Here is a 20,954-nt window from a genome sequence, read left to right as displayed (position 1 = left end):
TTCAAATGGAAAAGGATACGTCATTGATGGTGGAAAAGCTTCAACTAGATGTTTTGCAACGAAGTCAATCAAGGAGCAAGTGAGTGAATTCAATGATTTACGTTATACGATTTCTGATTTTAGTGATAGCTTAAAAAGGACTCGTATTAGTAATTCTAATGTGAATGATAATCTTAAGAGGATAACATTTAAGAATGAGGAGAGACGAATAAGAATATAAGCCTTGGATGTTGAGTTGAATAGATCTAGAGATGATGTTATTTTTCTTAAGAGAGATAGTAGAGTACTTTTAGAACAGCAAAATATTTTCTGTTTAATTACTAAACATTTATACTTCAATATAACTCAACTTCATTTAGATTGCAAAATAGGTAAGGGTATACATAAGATGATTCTCCCTTTTCTTGAACTGAAAGAAGATGAGATTGTTGCTGAATATTATAAATGTGAATCAATTGTGTCTTTAGGAGATGATGTTTTTGATTCTTACAAAGTTGGACTTGAGAAAATTGAAGAATATATTTAGTCCAAAGAGCATAAAAACATTTTGAAAGATATGTTAATCGAAGAAGATAAACACGAAATCAAAATGAGCGCTATGCAGAAATATAACTTACTATGCAAGAAATTGAATTCAAATAAGAACCTTAATTCTGAGACTATTTCTGAATTTGATGAAAGCGAAATGAGTGAAATTTCTATAGAAGACAAAATTGATTGTCCCACTTTTATGAAAAATCTTGATGAACCGAAGAAAAATTTAATTTTTGAAAACTCAATCGAATTTGTTCAACTTGTTGAAAATCATGGTTCGAAAGTTTTGAAAAAAGAAGCAGCAGTTTTTCCAAGAATTCAGAAAAATCCTAATCAAGTTTTTTTAAAAACAAGGACTGGACAAAAATGACACTTCTGAATTAATGTCCATGGTTACTCTTGATAATGCAAAAGGGTGTGATGAGTATTTTTGGTCAAAGTCAATTGACAATGCTAATGAAATGAGAGGTCTCTTAGAAATGACCTCCTGGAAATCAAAAGGAAAATATGTTTTTGAACCAGTGAATTGTGTGAGTAATTTTTATGATAAGGCTGGACCAAGTACTACAAAATAATTTTCAAGTGAATCTTCATTGGAAATGAACGAAATACCTAATAGAAAAGAAAAACTGCGAAAAAGTCCCAAAATTTTGGCCCAGTTTATGATTTAGTCCTAAATTAAATTTCACTTATGGAAGAGGCCATATTACTGGCTATTACACTCATTTTAGCCCTAGGAACCAGTAATCCTTATAATAGCCGGTTACCCCAGCTGGCTCGTCCTTATCACCCTCCACTAACCTCCCCGTCACCCACTCCTCCTCGGTAAAAACCCTTTCTTACCCTCCATCGAAGCAAAACTCTACCAAAATGGCATCTTCAATCTCAGTGGGAAGCAAGAGCAATAACCGATCACGAAGGCAAGCATTAAGGGAAACATGCTTTTGTGAAGACCCCGTTGGTAAGTGGACATCATGGAGGCCAACAAACCCTGACAGGAGGTTCATCGGTTGCCCTAATTTTCGGGTAAGTATCCCTTAATCCTCTTTAATTACATATCAAATCTCTTCCAATTAGGTTTTATTTCCTATATAACAGGATGAGGAAAAAGATTGCAAGTATTTTGCTTGGGTCGATCCCCCATTACCAAACAACTGGTACAGAAACATGTTGATGGATTTTCACAATAATGGCATTCAAGTAGACAGTGAGTTCGTTGAAGAATTTGTGGGAAAAGCTATGGATTTTCACAACAATGGCATTCAAGAGGTTCCTTTACAAGGTGAAGGTGAAAAATGGAAGATTGGATTTTTTTTGTGTTTGTTGGTGATTGTGTGGATTATGTTAAAGTAGTTTTAAGTTGTTGTAAAACTTTTAAATGACAGTTGGATGTAAGTTGTATGTTGTTGAATGAAAAATTGGTTTATGGATACCTACTGTTTGAGCAATGTACAATTGTAAGTGTATGATGTGAGCAAATGAAGGATGTTTTTCAATATAACATAATGACCAAAATGGATGTAACTTATACATCAACAAAACATACCAAAATCAACCATAGTGTTAACAATGCAGCCATATTGTATATTGTTTACAAAAGAAAGGGCATATTAACAAATTTACCAAAAAGGGATTCCTAACATATTTGCCCAAATAGCCCATATAACTGCTTAAATCCTAACCAATCTAATCCAAACTAAGAGGTTTTAATGGGGCCATTCCTATTCCTTTCTTGTCAACCACAGTTTTCTTTAACATGTTTTCAGTGATCCTTTCAGACGGTTTTCTTGTTCTAACCCTGACTTAAGTTCTAACCCTAACTTGAGTATCATCAACTCCCTCTTCATCATCCTCAGCTTCATCTTCATCATTGTCCACCTGTGATTCTTCAACTCCATCTTCATAGTCACTCTCCTCCTTGTTTTCATCATTGTCCTCTTGTGTTTCTGGTACATGTTCACTCACAAAAGGCACATCCTGGCATGGGAAAAAATAAAAGTTAGTTATGTTATTGAAAAATAAAATTCACTCTCAATGTTATAAAATATACCTTTGCAGCTTGTTTGGATTGGTGAAGCAAAGCATCAAATCCTTTAAGTTGTGATTGGGTGATATTAAGACACAAAAGGATCTCTGCTTCACTATATTTTAACTCTCTAAGGTAACTCAAATCATGCAGTATTTGATCCATATCAGCCATATCAAGACCATCACCTTCATTATCAATGTTAACATCTGTTTCCTGTGTTTCTGGTACATGTTCACTGTCAATAGTAGGTGTTGTTTAGGTGACAAATTGACTCTCAACATTAGGTGTTGTTTGGGTGACAAATTGAGTCTCAATCCCAGGTTCTTTTTTCCCAGAACTTTCACCTTCTCCATAAACACTGGTAGACCCTCTTCCACCACTTCTACCCCCTCTTCCACCACCTCTTCTACAACCTCTTCCACCACCTCTCCCAAGTCTAGTGCAATTGGCCTTCCTATTTTCTTCTTAGGCTTTGGTGTTGGTTTGACTGAGGGATTCTCGCAAGACACTTTATTGTGCCCGATTTGCATACAATTCTGGCATTGGACATTACCTTATGTTGATCAGAAATAACACACAAATCCAAGCCTCCTTGTAATTCCAGGTCATCATGTAATAGTTCCAAGAACCATTGCCAGTTGGGCTTGTTCTCAATTTAAACTACTGCCCAAGCAATGGGATACACATGGCTATTTGCATCCCTCCCTATGGCAGTTAGCAGCTCACCTTTACATCGTCCTTTCAAAAAACTCCCATCAAGCCCTATAACTCTTCGACAACCAAATTTCCATCCTTCTTTGATAGCCTTAAAACATGTATACATTCTATGGAAAGTAGTAGTGTTATCAGGGTTTATAGTGACAGATATTTGAATTGTACTCCATGGATTGGACCTCATCAGTTCATGTCCATAATCCCAAACTTTTGCATAATGATCACTCAATTATCCATCTATTAAATAAATTGCCCTACACTTTGCTTTATAACATTTTGACCATGAAACCTTGCAATGGAACCTGCTTTGAATAATAGCTTGCATTTCCTTACATTTTAAATTTGGTTTCCTAATCATCTCCTTCAGAAACTGCCTAGCTATCCATGTGGGATCCATAAGATTAGCACTTCGGAAATTCCTAACATAGGTATGTTGCTCAACCATTTTTTTTATTTGGAATGATCTTTCAGTGCTCATCCATGAGGCCCTTACAACAAAGGGACATTGAAATTTCTCAGGGTCACTTGCACATACAGCCACGAGCCTTACACTATCACATTTCTTGAACCTAATTGGATAACCCTTACTTATAGAGTAATTTGTCAAACAATGCTTTAGTTGGTGTGGTGATTCGTACCTCTCTCCAAGAACTGGCTTCATATTGTTCCATTTCACATTCGAATCATGGGTTGAGTATTGAAACTGCAATTTGTCTTCATCGTCACCTTCACTATCACTCTGCTTCTCCTGCGGTGCTTCATCTTCCGACATTCCCTCAAAATCATTTAGGTTTATCTCAGGTATGGTGCATTCATCAAGTGCTTCGTCTGTGAGAGTATTTAGGAACTCATCTTTGCATCGACTTCTTTGTTTGTGTTTGAAAAACTCATCCAATTCCACGTCAATGGTATCGAAGTCATCTACTTTCTCCATTAACACTACAAAACAAAAATTAATGAAATATTATAAGGGAAACGAGATATTGGAGGACCACGTGGATTTTCTTACCTTTGATTCTTCTTAGGTAACGTTTGGCTTCGATGGAGGGTAAGAAAGGGTTTTTACAGAGGAGGAGTAGATGACGGGGAGGTTAGTGAAGGGTGATAAGGACGAGCCAGCTGGGGTAACTGGCTATTATAAGGATTACCGGTTCCTAGGGCTAAACTGAGTGTAATAGCCGGTAATCTTGCCTTTTTCATAAGTGAAATTTAATTTAGGAATAAATCATAAACTGGGCCAAAATTTTAGGACTTTTTCGCAGATTTCCCAAGGAAATTATTACAAAGAAAATACAAATGAATGCGAGATACAAAAAGAATTTGACTTAAAGAAAACAATTTTGGAAGGAAAATGGAATGAATTCAAATCAGAGTTCTGTCAGTTTACCAAGATCTTTTAATCAAGATAATGATTTATCTCAAATTCAGAAATCAAAGTTACAATTTTCAAAATGGATTGTTAAAACAAAAGATTTTAACGTTGAAAACAAAGTTGTTTCGAATTCAAAAATCACTCTTGAAGAATACAAAGAAAAGTTGAAAAATGAAGAAAATGAGTTTATGGAAAAGATGGATTTAAAACGCAAAGAAACAATTCACAGAAAATTTAATTTTGTTGAAATAAATCTCTGTGATAACAAAATTGAAGTTTACAAAATAGAGAAATGGATAAAAAATACTTTGATCAAAAAGTCATTTTGGGTTGACAAAACAAAGATTTTTCCTGTTCAAACAAAATTCTCAAAAGGACCCAAGTCGGTTTGGGTTCCTAAATTTGTTTAAATTTTGTAGGTTATGTGTGATGAGCAGTATGATTCAGAATGGTATAACAGCTATTCTCGTCACATGACAGGAAGGAAATCTGAATTAAGAGAGCATCGGACTTTGAAAGTTGGAGGAAAAGTGAAATATGGAAATAATGCTACTGGAGAAATAAAGGGATATGGCATGATAACTAATAAGGAATTATCAATTCAAAAGGTAGCTTACATTGCAGGTTTACAACACAATCTTGTTAGCGTTTCTCTACTGCTTGTAGGTACAGGACTCAAGGTATCTTTTGATGAAGAAGGTCCAGAAATCATTCAAAAGGAATCTAAAACTGTTCTTCTCAAGTCAAAAAGGAAAGGCGAAATGTATCCTCACAATCTAAATCCGATTCAAGGGAAACCATATATCTTTTTGCTTGCGAAAGCGTCTTCGGATGATAGTTGGTTGTGGCACAAAAGGCTTTCTCATCTGAACTTCAAGGATATCAACAAGCTCGTAATTGGTGATCTTTTTAGGACTTCCTCTTCTGAAATTTGAAAATGAACACTTATGTGCTACAAGTGAGCTCGGAAAACAAAGTAGAAAGAGTCATTCTTCCACAATGAATACCAAGATCATTGAATCACTTGATTTAGTGCATATTGATCTCTGTGGTCCATCAGCTATTGAAAGTATTTGCGGTAGCAAATACATTTTAGTTATTGCTGATGATTTTTCTCGATTTACTTGGTTATTATTTCTTAAACAGAAATCCGAAGTAACTCAGACGCTAATTCATTTCTTAAAGCAAGTTGAACTACAATTGCGAAAGCCAGTTCGGAACATTCGAAGTGATAACGGTTCAGAATTTAGAAATCATGTATTTGAAGAATTCTTGACAAACAAAGGAATTTATCACAATTTTTATTTGTCTTACACTCCACAACAAAATGGTGTAGTTGAAAGAGGAAATCGTTCACTCTGTGAAGCTGCGAGGACAATGCTCTCATTTGCGAATCTTCCTCTCTATTTCTGGGCCGATGCTATAGCTACTGCTTGTTTTACTCAAAATCTCTCTTACATTACTAAACGTTTTCTAATTACTCCTTATGAAATTTTGAACAATCGAAAGCCTAACGTTAAATTCTTTCATGTGTTTGGATCCAGGTGCTTTTTATTCAATTCCAAAGAACATCGGAACAAATTTGATGTGAAAGCTGATGAAGGAATCTTTTTGGGATACTCATTAACATCAAATGTTTATCGTGTTCTGAACAAGAAATCAAAGAAGATAGAATAAAGTTGTTATTTTACGTTTGATGATGATTACATAAAGAAATATAAAAAGGAAGATTGTCAATCTGAAGAAAATTTTCCATCAACAAATTCTAAGATTATTCCTCTTATGAATCTATATGAGGATTTTCAAAATTTGTTTGATGAACCTGAAAGGGCCATTTCTTCGGAATCAAATGCCAATGATAATCATGAGGATGAATTACTAAAGATTGTTGATGAATTTGTTGAAGAAACAGCAATTCGTAAAGAGCAATATATTTGTAACACCTTGTTTTGAAAAGTATCCGTTATTGGATTTCAGAGCCCGAGGCTAGGGTCGTTTTGGGTCTTTTATGGGTCTTGAAGATTTTATTTGAGAATTTTTGGGCCGAGGTGTGTCGCTAGAAGTGAAGGGCTTCGCGCCACCTTTTCGTGGATATAAAGTTCATCGTAAACGGACTTAGAACGAAGGAGTTATAGCATTTTGAAGTTATTCACATTAATGGTCCCTTAATGGAAAAGTTGGCAAAGAAGGACCATGCATGCAAAGTGGAAGGTGCGTGGGTACGCCCAGCGTAAGCTGGGTTACACCCAACGTACAAGGGAAATGGTCACAGTTGCTTTATAGCGTACGCCCAACGTACAGGATGTACGCCCATCGTACGTCCAGAGTCCAGAAACCCTAAATTTAGGGTGTGCCACTATAAAAGGAACATTATACCCTCAAGATTCAGCCTCCATTTCACCCTAAAGAGCTGCTACGAAACCCTAAACCCTATTGAGTGTTCTTGGAGCTTTTAAAGCCATTTTTAGTGCATTTTAGTGTTCTTGGAGAGGAGTGATCATCTTAGAATCTCATTGATCAAGGAAGAGCTTTTGGATCCAAGTTCTTCAACTCATTTTCAAACCCCAGAAGGTATAAAGCTTCCAACTTTCCTTATAGAAGTTTAGATCTAGGTTTACGGAGCTTTGGACCTTTTTAGGTCCAAAGAATGGACCTTTTTGATGAAACCTAGTGTTTGAGCTTAGGGTTGCCACCCTCAAAGCTAAAAAGGTCCCATAAGCAGTAAAGTCTCCATCTTGAATGTCTTAATGAGTTCATGCATGAGATCTAGCCCTCTCTATGGAAGAAGAATGGCATTTTGGGAGTTTAGGCTTGTTTGGGCCAAGTTAAGTCACAAAGTTAGTGACTTTAGGGATTAAGACATGGAAAAGGAACAGGATATGTAATTGTAGCCTATGGACTAGAGTATTAAGTACTTAATGGGAAGTGACTTAACAGTGGGGAGTATGCCTAGCGTATTCACCAGTCAAGGTTTACGATATCGTGTTTACGGTCATGGTTTGCGGCCAGGAGATAGTGCTGTGGTAGGGAGTACGCCCAACGTACATAGGACTATGCCCAGCATACTCATCAGTCATGGTCTTGTTATGTTTTGGGCCTCGGTTTGGGTCATGTAGTGGACCTTGGGTCTTTGGGCCTTAGTGGGCCATCATAAGTCAGATAATGGGGGTCAAGTTTATGTTTTGGGCTTAGGGTAAGGTCCATTTGACGGATTGGGCCCTATTTAGCAAATTGGGTCATTAGTGGGCCACTAGTGGGCTTGGGAAGCCTACCTAGTATTGGGCCTTCGATATGGACCAAGTTGGACTAGGGGTAGAATGGTCATTTTACCTTAAGAAGGATTATTGTATTGGACTAAGTGATGTTTGGTATTGGTAGTTCGGGAAGCCAAAGGGTCAGCAATTCGGGATTTGCCAGTCAGCAGCCAGAGGAGTATCTGCAGAGTTTAGTAGTGCGAGGTGAGTCTCCTCACTGTGTGAATGGGTCTAAGGCCACAATGTCGGCCCATGTAGTTTATGAGTAGGAAGACTCGGGGGTTAGCCCTAGGTAATGTATGCTAGTATGTGATTCCAGATCAAGGTCTGATGTCGGGCGGGTGCCCGAGGAATGTTTGTATGATAGTTTATACTTGTTGTCTGTGTGATACTCGTATGTGCCTGGTATGGCGGTGAGTGTGGGCGAGGTCCCGTATCTCACCACCATCAGAGTATGGATGGGGCTCTGTATCTCATTAGTATCAAAGCAGGGACGAGGCCCGAGATAGGAGAGAAGTGAGTGTGGGTGGGGCCCATATCTCACTATCCGCAGGAGCATGGACGGGGTTCCATGACTCGTCAGTAACAGGTCAGGGGCAAGGCCCTAGTTAGGCGAGGCCTTAGATCAGGAGTATAGTAGAGTATGTTAGCTCCTTGTTATGTGTTATGTTATAGGTTTGTATGCGTTTAGCGTCGAGGCCCAGAGACAGGTGGGGCCTAAGAGAAACAGATCTGTATACCGAGTGGGGCTCGATGCTAGACGGGGCCTAATGCCAGGCAAGTCCCGATGCAGCTGGCGAGGGCCCAATATGTGGTTATGTATGTGGTAGGTTGAGGAACTCATTAAGCTTCGTGATTACGGTTTTCAGTTTTGGTTTCACGTACTTCCGGTAGCGGAGGGAAGAGTTCAGGGTGATCGCATGGCACACACACCAAAGGAGTTTTAGCCTGGGATGTTTACTATGATAAAATAAAATAATGTTTTAGACATGATACTCTGATGTGATATGTTTTAAATGAATGGTTGGCACTTGTGGTTTTATTATTAAATTAAAAGCGAAATTTTTGGTGATGATTTTTGGGCTATTACAATATTCCGAATGCAGCTGAAATACCAAGTCAATCGGAACCTCATGATGATTCAATCCAAGGGGAGAGTTCAAATCTGAATGATGGTTCAAATGTAAATTTCCACGGGGAGCACCTGGGGAAAAGGGGGCCAGATTAGGTGCAGGCAGTAGAGGGTCCCGTGAAGAAACCCAAGACTTCAGATCAGCGATTGAGGGGCCAGCAGGGTCAGGGTCAGTGCAATATGTGTGGGAAACTGCATGATGGGGTTTGTCATTCTAAGGGTATGGGTTGCTACAAGTGTGGCAGGGTTGGTCATGTCAACAGGGATTGTCCTCGAGGGGGGGGGGGCAGTTCGTTTAGTTTTCACTACAACCAAGTGGGCCATAAGAAGGCCGACCGTCCGATGTTGAGGGGGGCTTGTATCAGTTTGGGTAAGCTTTATCTTTGGTTTAATTCTCTATTATTTTTTGGGTAGTATCATCAAGAATTTTTATATGCCAATTTGCATGCCATGAATCATTAGTGGGTTAGCAAAGGGTCGTATATTGTTGAGTGGGTTTATGTGTGTTCGGTTGATGTTCCAATTCTTTGATGGGATCGATTCAGGGGAATTGTTGGAATGTCTATGGTCGTGATTAATGGGTTTGTTGTCCAATATAGTCAGGGTTTAGTGGTTTTAGCATTTGATTTGGTGGGATCGGCGGTCGTCTGTGTAAGAACTTTTGGGTTCAATCACTACCGTTGCTAAAGAAGGAGTCGTAGCAACGAGATAGTGGTGGCAGTCACATGAGCTTGGTTGGTCACTAGGAGTACCAGAGGAATTCATCTATTGCTAGGGTTTTGGTCTTTGTCACCAGCATAAAGGACTTCAAGATTTGGGTGTTATATCATTGAAAGTGTTTGGGGTTGTCGGATTTGCTAAGATTTCGGGGAGTGTTTATGTGGATTTTGAGAGTTATGTGGACATTGGGATGGTTTAGTGATGGAACACTAGTTTTGGTAAGCGTAGGTTGTCAGCTGTTGGATCACAAGGAGGAAAGATGGATTGGGAATCCATCAAACCTTGTGAGTTGGGAGAACTTTGTCGAATCGAAATAGGGGAGAATCATTTAGATTTCCGGAAGTTGAATCAGGCGTGAAAATAGGATGAGTTTCATATTGGGAAGACGACTCAGGTGGTCGTCTGGATTGAGGATTGTGTTAGTTGGGAGTTCAGGAAACTTCCAACAGTTGTTTAGCGCCCTCTTTGTGATGGATAGAAGGCTTTTGATGGAACCTGGATGGGGTTTCAAGCATGACCCGAGCCTCGGTTTGGGCGCATCGTCTGGTGTGTGGCTGAATCGGGATGAGTATGGATGGATTGATAGATGAGAGGTAAGACCATGGGCAGTAGCTATGGCAAGATAGGAGTGTTGTAAGACTGTAGGGTGGCCCGTAGCATTCACTAGGTTTGCAAATAGTGTAGGAGTGCTATAAGATTGCAGGGTGACCCATAGCATTCACTAGGTTGGCAGTTAGTGTGAGAGTATTGTAAGACTGCGGGGTGACTTGTAGCATTCACCGGTCCTTGTGAAGCGGTGAGTACATGGCGAATCCAGGATTTGTTATGGATTTCTTCGGATGGATTAGACAAGAGTATGTCGGTTTGTAAAATTGTGGGAATGCCATGACATTCATGGAATTAGGAAAGTGGAAGGTCGTTGGAGGCCGGTTGTGATATAATACTATAGTTGGTCATGTAGCATTCACTCTTAGCATGGGATTTGATAGCGCCAGTTGGAGCGGACTGTTATGATCAATTGGGTTAAAAAGATTGTTGGAGCCATAAGTGGAGAGAAAGCTAGGGAAATTATTGCCAGATGAGGCTTTCATTCGGAATTTGTGTGGGGCGAATGTATGTCTATTTGTCTCAGCAACCGAGTGGGATCCAGTGAATCGGTGAGTTGGCAGGTAAGTGTAAGTCCCAATCTATTAGATCCAAATCAGTGATCAATTGAAATGCAAGTTCAAACAGAGTATAGAAGGAGTAGAAGAAGAATTAAGCCAAGCATGCACACATCTATAACACATAAATGTCAGGTACACCTTGGGAAACACACAGTTATGTCACTGTTTAACTGACACAAACACAGGCTATTTATACCACACACAGCAGCACACAAGTGTACAGCCGTACACACGTGTGCGGCCACACACACCCAAAAACATACTACAACCACCAAATACACTCTAACACCCTACCAAGATCTATACATGAGAATTCCTAGCCCAAACCACTAAATTATAGCCTATCAATCTCCCCCTTGGTTTGCGGATAGCATAGACTTGGTCTTCACTCTTTCGGATTCTCGAACAGCTTCAAGTCAAATTTTCCAATGGATCCCATCCAAAGCCTTTCATTAATGATCATGGCGACCATTCCTATGAACTCCTTAGCAGCAGCCTCCATGACCTCCTTTCTGCATATGATTTGGTGACGAGCCAGGGTATGAATGTCTCTTTCTCTGAATCTGAAGAGATCCTTAGCACTAATAAGCCTCAGAACCTCTTCCCTGTTTTTGAACTTGATGGCAGCGGTTGCAGTTTCATCATCATAGGCCCAAAATTCCATGTTATCAAGATATCCCTCATGAAAGTGTTGAGGGATATGAATCTCTTTCAATTGCTCTGTCGCTAGCCACAATATTATCTTCATTGGTTCACCAGTTTCAGGATCAATAATATCTTTATATTTTCTAAACAGGGCTTTTGCAATTTTCATCTTTGGGAAATTTTCCCTGACCTGCCTGTCTAGAAACCGTTTGAAGTTAGTAGCACTAGGATCCTATGATGGATTGTGAAATGGAGCCCTTGAGAGTTCAGCAAGATCAACTTTCGTCCAGGAGTTGAAATCATGGATGTTCTTGTAGTATTCAATAATTCCAGAATTTCTTTTGACAACCCACATATTTACCTCATGTTCAAAGGCCCATAGTTGAATCCCTGAGTGATCACCATACTCATCACCAAACTTTCTCTTTTTAAAATCCGTCACCGTCAATATAGGATCTTTTGCTATGCGATTTTCATTCGAGCTCTTCATAAAAAGTAATCCTTTATTCTTCTTAGTAGTGACGGTCCTTTTTCCGTGTTTGATTGTGGTCCGTGATCTTGCATTGTCAGACTCTTTGTCAAAACGATCTACAACGGTTGTTGTTCTTGGAGGAGGTGGATCAACATGAAAGTCGCTTTCTGTAGGCTGGGCGGGAGCCGTGGGAGGATCTTGAACATCTTGAGGCTGTTGAAATAGTGACTGGAGCTTGTCACCAAAAGCTTCAAACAACTTGTTCTTTAACTCAAAATAACAGGCAGTTAACGATCCAAGATTGGTTTGCAGATCAGTAATATGTTTTGACTTTAAAGCATTTTCTGCTTGAAGCTCAGCGATATAGTTACCGTGTTGATCAAGCATGATGTCCTTTTCAATGTTTTGTTGTTTCAGAATTCCAATTTATTCTTGAAGTTTAGACACCAAAGTCTTATCATCCCCTGAGCGACCTTCCTCGATAGATATTCCTTTTCCACAGGAGGAAGGTTCTAGGCTATGCTGAGTCAAGTGTCTTGCTAGTCTGATATAAGCTTCATCTAGCAAAGTCCTTGTGGGGGAGTATTCTGGAACGGTAGATGATTCACTTGTCTCAAACACGGTGCTTGGACCTTCTTCAGTTGGTAGTGGTGGTGTAGTAACAATTTTCATGGTGACTGTAGTTGAAACTGGTGGTGTTTGGCTTTGAATAGACACTCCCAGCCTCGAATTTTGATGCCTTCTTTTTACAGGAAGCAGATTGGTCTGTGTCTGTGTCGGGTTACTTGAAGATGATATTGATGTAGGAATAGCAGAATCAAGGGGAGGAATCCCCGATGCTGCATCCTGTTGGCATGAAGTTTCTTCCATTGATTTAGATAAAGGAGGCATAGTTTGAAGAGTCTCCTTAGCAGCCCTATTCTCAGTTGCATATTGAGCAACTTCATCGAATTTATCAAAGAACCTGTCAGTGAAATCCAGACTTGTGTCAAAGTCACCTTCTTCTTCAAAATCAAAGTTAAGGGGAAGGTCTACATTGTTGATGCCTGTGAAATCCATATCATGGAGAAAATCACCATTTCCATCATTCTCTCCATTATCTCCCTCTTGATCAAAATTACTCTCAACTTCCCAATTTTATAGTTGGTCATGCTCCTCTACCACAATTGCCATAGGAGAGACACGACCTTCCTCGGTTTCCGTCGGACAAGAAAGGCCATCGGATTCAGACTCATTACTCTCTTCCGCAAATATTCCAAATCTGATCAGTGGATATTTTTCTTCAAAGTTAAGCTTTCCCGATCGGTTCTATTTCATTAATCCAAAAGTACTTGAGCCAACAGACTTAATGTCCAAGGTCTCTCCTCCTCTTTCAATCTCAGGATGCTTGACATTTAGGATCAGTTGAATGAATCTTGGATACATGAGAAACTTGTCCCTTTTGTTTCCTTCAACATTCAAAATCATCTCATGCAAGATAAACTTTGAGAAGTTGAAGTCTACTCCAGAGGCTAAAGCAGCAATTGCACCAGTGTTGACCAAAGGTATTTCATTCGCACCTGATTTTCGACCTGAGATGCAGCTCACGAATGCATGAGCTAGATATTTCCAACAAGGCGGAAATAGCTTCTTGTGAGTGGGTGGAAAACTTCCTTCATAACCCATTTGGTCTAGAACTTCTTGTGTTTGGTCAAGTTCAATTTCCTTTGGAAATTCACGCTTATCACCGATCTGCAGAGCTTCTCGAATGATTTCTTCAGTAACCAACACTTTCTTTCCTTGTATAGAAGCTTCAAGATACTTTGCTCCCTGATTATCCTTCTTCACAGCCGCGTTGTTCCAGAAGTTTTTAATCAATAGTTGGTAAATAACTGGGCATGTGGTGAAAGCAGTCAACAAGCAACATCTTCTTAATCCATTGACTATAAATTGAAATTCTGAGTGAGCCGCTGGAGGATCATCAAGGAAAATGGCCAAGTTGTGAACCTTTGCGAATTCAAGCCCTGACATGCTGAACTAAAAAGAAAAGAAATTTATCAATGATCATCAAGTATATCCCATTAATAAGATATATTAAACATTCATAGGCTTAATCTCAATTTTTAAGGGCAATTAGGAGTGTACAGACGTACACCGAAGTTCAACCGCACACGGAGTGTGCGGCCAAACACGTGTGTGCGGTCCGGCCGTCCTCGTCTTAACATCCCATTTTCCTTCAATTAGCCATTGATTCACAGTCGATTAAGCCTTAGAGCACCATTTTGAGAGTCGATTAGGTGATACCTGCACGGATGAGTGGTTAATTTCAAGAAAGAAAGAGTTTTTGAGATTTTCAGGAGAGAGAGAGAGAGAGATATGCTCGGGTGTGTGGCCATACTTAAGAGGTGGGGAGGAAATGGAGGTTTGACCGCATACACCCTTATATACCTTCCCTTATACCCGGAAATGGGCTAGAATTCAACCCAACACTCCAATAAACTCTCCCTTTATTTTAAAAACAATATATTCAAAGGATTAATTTAAAAAAAATTAAAATAAACAAAAAAATAAAGTAAACTTAAAAATAAATTTAAAAAATTAAAAATAAAATAAAATTAATTTCTAAAACTAGAAAATTAAAAAATGAAATAAAATAAAATAGAAATAAAAATAAAAATAAAAATAAAATAGAAAAACTTGTTTCACCCTAACTAATACCAACAACTGTTTTTGTGATACAGGGATCAAAGTTGTTAGACAACCTTAATCCACTTATCGGCACTTCTACATTCATGTCAATGTCTGGTCGATCGCCAGTATTGTGGTCCACTTAAGCACGAAAAATTTGTGGTAAATTTTGGATAATGCTAATAATCACAAGACACTTTGATCTTATGATCCTAGATAAACTTCCTAAGGACCATTCATCTGACAACGAACAGGGATATTGTTTTCCACCTAAATTGAGCATCGAGATCTACAGACAACCTATAAGTGTTCAATTTTTAGGTGTACTAGAATATATTTCCCGCTTCCTGATATTCCCCAATAATCAAGGACTTCCAGAATACTCCTTACATCGGGTGAGCAAACAATTATTAGGAAAGAATATTGATTTAGAATGCATATGCTATACACCCAGGTCGGATCTCTTCCAATCACGCAGAGGGTGAAACATATGACTGACTGAAGTTTTAGAGGGATTGAGAAGAAGAAAGATGCATATACTGTGTACCAAGTCGGATTGTTAGTCACGTAAAGGAGACAGTATATGGCTAACAGGTAGAAAGAATTGCATAGATAGAAGATGCGGAAAGACAGATTTGCATATGTTACAGTCCACATCGGATCTCTCGATCATGTAGAGGAGACAACATATGACTAACAGACAGAAAGAAAGAAAATAATCTTCTACAGACCTAATTTATTGGAATTTCCCAGTCACCCCATCAATACCGGAATTAAGGCCAGAATCCCCATACCGAGGAAGAATTAAACCACAATTCTAGATACAAGTTCTTTTACTATGACAAGTAGATTCCCATCTATATCTCCTTGCTCAACCTATCCGAGCGTCGTATTATCAGGATAAACGGATCTATCTAGGTCAAGATTTGTCAAGTCTAAATTTCTTAAGTTCATTTAAAAACTTTCGTGACTACCAGCGCATGGAACACAGAGCCTAGACAATTCAGCTTTGGTATGTTATGCAGATTCTGACTGCCTGTTATCACATGATGATATTACTTCCCAAACATCACCTTCAAACAAAACTCTTAGCAACATATTTTTTTGATTTTCTGAATTTTTATTGTTTTTGGATTTTTGAAAATTTTCAATTTTTTGTTTGGATTTTGTTTATTTCTCCCCCTAAATTTGTGCATGGGTGAGAATGAAACTAAAATGCGCAAATTTAAACTAACATTAAACAAAAATTAATCCTCAAAACGTATCATTTTTAAAAGGTTCACCAGCACATCGAATCGAGCTTTGTTAAATGGCTTTGTGAACATATCCGCCACATTATTAGCAGTGGGAACCTGTTCCAGCCGAATGAGCGATCGCTCATAACAATCTCTGATTAAAATAAATTTTGATGTCGATATGCTTGGTTTTTGAGTGCTGGACTGGATTTTTAGCAATCTGAATAGCAACCTCATTATTGCAAAATATAGGTGTTTCTAGATAGTTTAAATCGTAATCCAACAAATGATGTTGGATCCATATAACTTGAGAGCAACAAGCAGAGGCAGCAACGTATTCAGCTTCTGCTGTTAAGGTTGAGAGAGTGTGTTGTTTCTTGCATTGTCACGACATCAGCCGGTCACCAAGGAATTGACACCCTCCTGATGTGGATTTCCTATCAAGCTCACAGCCTCCATAATTATTGTCAGCAAAAGCATATAAATCAAATTCTGGATTTTTCGGATACCAAAGACCCAACTTAGGACTGCCTTTGATATACCGAAAGATTCTTTTGACAGCAATAAGATGTGAAAGTTTAGGATTAGCCTGAGAACGTGCGCATTGACAAACTGCAAACATGATGTTTGGTCGTCTTGCAGTTAGATACATTAACAAACCGATCATTGATCTGTAGTGAGTTTGATCTACAGATTCTCCATCAGTATCTGGAGTCAGCAGTAGTCTCTCAGCCATTGGTGTCAATGCAGGTTTTGCTTCCTGAAACCCAAACTTCTCAAGTATATCCTCCACATATTTGGCTTGATGGAGCAAGATTCCGGTTGACTTCTGTTGGACCTGAAGCCCCAAAAACATGGTCATTTCACCCAACGAACTCATCTAAAACCTCTTTTTCATAACGCCTTCAAACTCTTTGCACATATGTGGACATGTAGATCCGAAGATGATGTCGTCGACATAGATCTATACCAGGATTTGATCCGCACCAGCATGCTTTATGAACAAGGTTTGGTCGATTATGCCTCGCGAGTAGCCATGTTCGAGCAAATGCTTTGTGAGAGTCGCATACCATGCTCTAGGAGCTTGATGCAGTCCATACATAGTCTTGTCTAACTTGTAGATATGGTTGGGAAACTTCGAGTTCACGAACCCAGGGGTTGATAAACATAGATTTCTTCCTTCACCTTGTCGTACAGGAAAGCAGTCTTGACGTCCATCTGATATACTGTGAAGTTCATGTAAGAGGCGTAAGCAAGGAAGATACGGATAGCCTCCAAGCGAGCCACTGGAGCATAGACTTCAGTGTAATCAAGACCCTCGATCTGTCTAAATCCACGAACAACCAACCTAGCCTTATTCCGTACAATTATCCCTGAATCATCCTGCTTATTACGAAAGACCCAACGTGTGTCAAGAGACTTCTTGCCCTTGGGTAACTCAACCAGCATCCAAACCCCAAGCTTTTCAAATTAATTCAGCTCTTCATTCATAGCATCTACCCAGCTGGGCTCATTCAAAGCCATTTCTACATTCTTTGGCTCAATTTGAGAGATAAAGGAAGAATAAAAACATGTATTGACATCTCCACTCTGACTTCTTGTTTTCACACCATCGCCCAGCTGGCCAATGACATTCTCGATCGGATGATTGCGTTGAATACAGGAGGGGATCTCCTGGCTGATATCATGGAGTGAAACGGGAATATTATGAATGTTGATAGCTCCATCATTTGTTGAGGAATCCACTGCAAACGAATCAGTCTCATTAGTTGGATTTGCCACAAACTCATCAGCAATTTATTCAAGAAAGAGTAGTTCCATAAAAGTTTGAGTAAAAGCGGAATCATCTCTGGTCATGAACTCTCTTTCAACAGGAGTAAGAAGTGTAGTATCAACATCTGGAGCAATTTGTAGATTTAAAGATTCTGGAGAAGCAATTGGAACATATGACTCCACCGAAGGATTAATAGAAGAAACCATTGGCGGTATGTAAACAACCTCTTCATCTTCATCTTCAATTACATTCTTCAAGCTAGAAGTAGAACCAGATGGATCATCAGATGACACACAAAAAGATTTGAATAATGATGTGTAATCGAACAACCAATCAGGACCCACTCAAGCATCCGTTTCATTCTCCTCCAACCGGCACACATCAAAGGATTCCACAATTTGCTTTGTCTTCTTGTTGTAGACTCTATATCCAGTGCGAGCAGCATACCCCACGAAATAACAGTCATTAGCTTTGGCATTAAATTTAGGGTTGGACTCCAGGTGAAGAAGGGTGCAACGGCAACCAAATACTCGAAAGTGGCTGACCAATGGCTTGTGTCCATATAAAATTTCATACGGAGTCTTCATCTGGGCTTTGTTGATCAGGACACGATTTTGAACATAGCATGCAGTGTTGATCACCTCAGCCCAAAAGAAGACAGGAAGCTTAGAATCACAGAGCATTGTCCTTGCAGCATCTTGCAGCGTTCGATTTCTTCGCTCAGCAACACCATTTTGTTGGGGTGTGCAAACGGAACTATATTGACGCACAATTCCTTTTTCTACGCAAAAGTGATCAAGAACTGCATTCTTGAATTCTGTTCCATTATCAGTTCATAGCGCCTTTACGCGGTGGTTTGTTTGATTCTCAATCATCACAATAAACTTCTTGATCAGATCAGCAATCCTAACTTTGTTGGATAAGAAGAAGACCTACATAAAACGCGAAAAATCATCTATCACAACTAGACAGTATGAATTTCTGTTGATGCTTAGGACATTGACCGGGCCAAATAAGTCCATGTGCAACAATTGGAGCGCCTGACTGATTGAGTTAACTTGTTTTGTCAAATGCGGTTTTCTGTGATGTTTGCCCTGGGCACATGATGTTGGATTAGTGTCTAAGGCTGTAACTATATTTGGTAAGTACTTGACCCGGTTATGCATGGTCCTTTTAGGTTGGCTTCACCATAGCAACTTGACAGGATGATTTGTTAAGAGAGAAGAGATATTATTGTTAATATATTATGAGAATAATATATTAAAGGAATAATATTGTTATTTAATTAATATAAGTCATATATTAATTAAGAATTAATTTGGTGACTTAAAGAGGTTAATTGAATAAAGGGGCATAAATTGTCAAATGTGTGATAGTTGAGCGCCCCTGCTTAAGCATGTAGAGTTTTGAGTGAAAAAAGTGAGGTACATGTTACAAAAAAAAGAGAGAGAAAATTACAAGAAAAGTTTGAAGAATTTTTGGAGCATCAAAGTCAAATATGAAATTAGAAGATCAAAAATTCCAAAGAAGTGCAAAAAGTTGAAGATACCAAAAATAAAACAACAAAGTTGTGAATTCAAAGAGATCAAAGATCAAACACCAAAGAAATGAAGAATTCCAAAGAGCTCCAAATATGGTATCATAAATTGTAATTATCTAGATAATTTGGGTTGCTCAACCAAAAATACCATGAGGTTAAAAGGTTTTCTGAGGATGGATTCAGAGAGATGCATAAAATGAGCATAGTTCGGGGTGAGTGGGCGAATGTTTATGAAAATTGTGAGTATTTAGAGTATGGGGGTATTTAGGAAAATTTTAGACACAAATGCATGCGTTGCGGTCTTGGCATAATGGCTGGGTTAGATTGGAGTTGTCATATATGGTTCTAATGTGTTAAAATTCAGTTTTGCTTGGGGGCAAGCAAAAGTCAACTGTGGGGTATTTTCATATTTTCATATTTAGCCTCATAATAAGTATAGACTTTTATCATTTATTAGCTAGTTTATTGCATTTCATGGACAAAAGGTACGTAAAAGTGTTTGAACTATATTTTCAGTCCAAAAGTGAAGCTCGGAAGCAAAAGGAAGCGGGAGAAGCGGTTGAGAGCTAGGGAATTGAACAAAGAAGAAAAACACTAAAAACAACACCTACTCGGTGAGTAGGGTCGACTACACGGCGAGTCCGAGCGAATATTCGAGAAGATAAAGACTCGGAGACCCAGAGACTTATCGCATACGGGGATTGAGAGATGGACTCGGCGAGTCGGCACCTGACTCGACGAGTCGTTTCGCATATATAAAGATAACTTCTCAGAACGATGAGGGGGGATTCTGGAACCATTCTGGAGAGGTTAGCTGCGATTGAAGAGCCAGAAAAACCCTAGAGAACGAAGATCCAACCTAGAATTCAATTACGAAGGAGATTTAAGGCAATTTTCATCATTCTACTTAATCTTTTGTTTTCCATTATGGCTAAACACTTAGAATTTGTTTGTTTGCTGTTATTTACCTTAATTATGAGCTAAAACTCTTAAACTTCTGTTTGGGGATACAAAATTGATATTATGGTTTGATTATTGGTAGGATTAATTTAATGATGGTGATTTTTGTTATTTTAGCTTGCTAAAGAACCTTGTGTGTGAATGATAATTAACTTTCTGTTAATAGGAAGGTAATTAAATAGTATGAACATCTTTTGATTATCAACCTCATATGTTTACGTGACCACTTCATCATATGTCTAGGATTAATGAACATGAAACTAGAATTAATAAGAAAGTTAAGTAAATTCATGTGTGAGCTTGTTTGATGACCATCAACCAGAAATTAACTAAAGGACCAAATTATTTAATTATTGCAAGTCTAAATTAACCCGAATAATTAATCTAGTGAATTTAATTAAGTTAGACAACTAATCACTGTTTGAGTTAGTTATTTCACTAAGGGTTAGTGTATTGAACGGGAAGCTAATCATTAGAGTCGGTAGCCAATAAAAGAATTAATCCATTGCACTATTACCATGAAATCAACCATAAGATCAATTGAGTTGAACTAAACAGAAGTTCCTTCCCATTATTGAATCTAGATAGTTCTTTGCTTTCCTAGTTTTTAGATTAAGTGATAGTTAGTAAGTTTCTAGTCTTGTAAAACTAGAGAAAACCCCTACTTATTAATTAATTTAGATAAAATTAGTTTTTAGTTTTAATTTACCGTTCCCTGTGTTCGATATCCTACTTATTTA

The sequence above is a fragment of the Lactuca serriola genome, chromosome 6 (genome assembly GCF_051521515.1).
Source record: "Lactuca serriola cultivar US96UC23 chromosome 6, Lser_US96UC23_V15, whole genome shotgun sequence".
NCBI classification, from domain to species: Eukaryota; Viridiplantae; Streptophyta; class Magnoliopsida; order Asterales; family Asteraceae; genus Lactuca; species Lactuca serriola.
Note: the sequence above shows the minus strand (reverse complement) of the source record.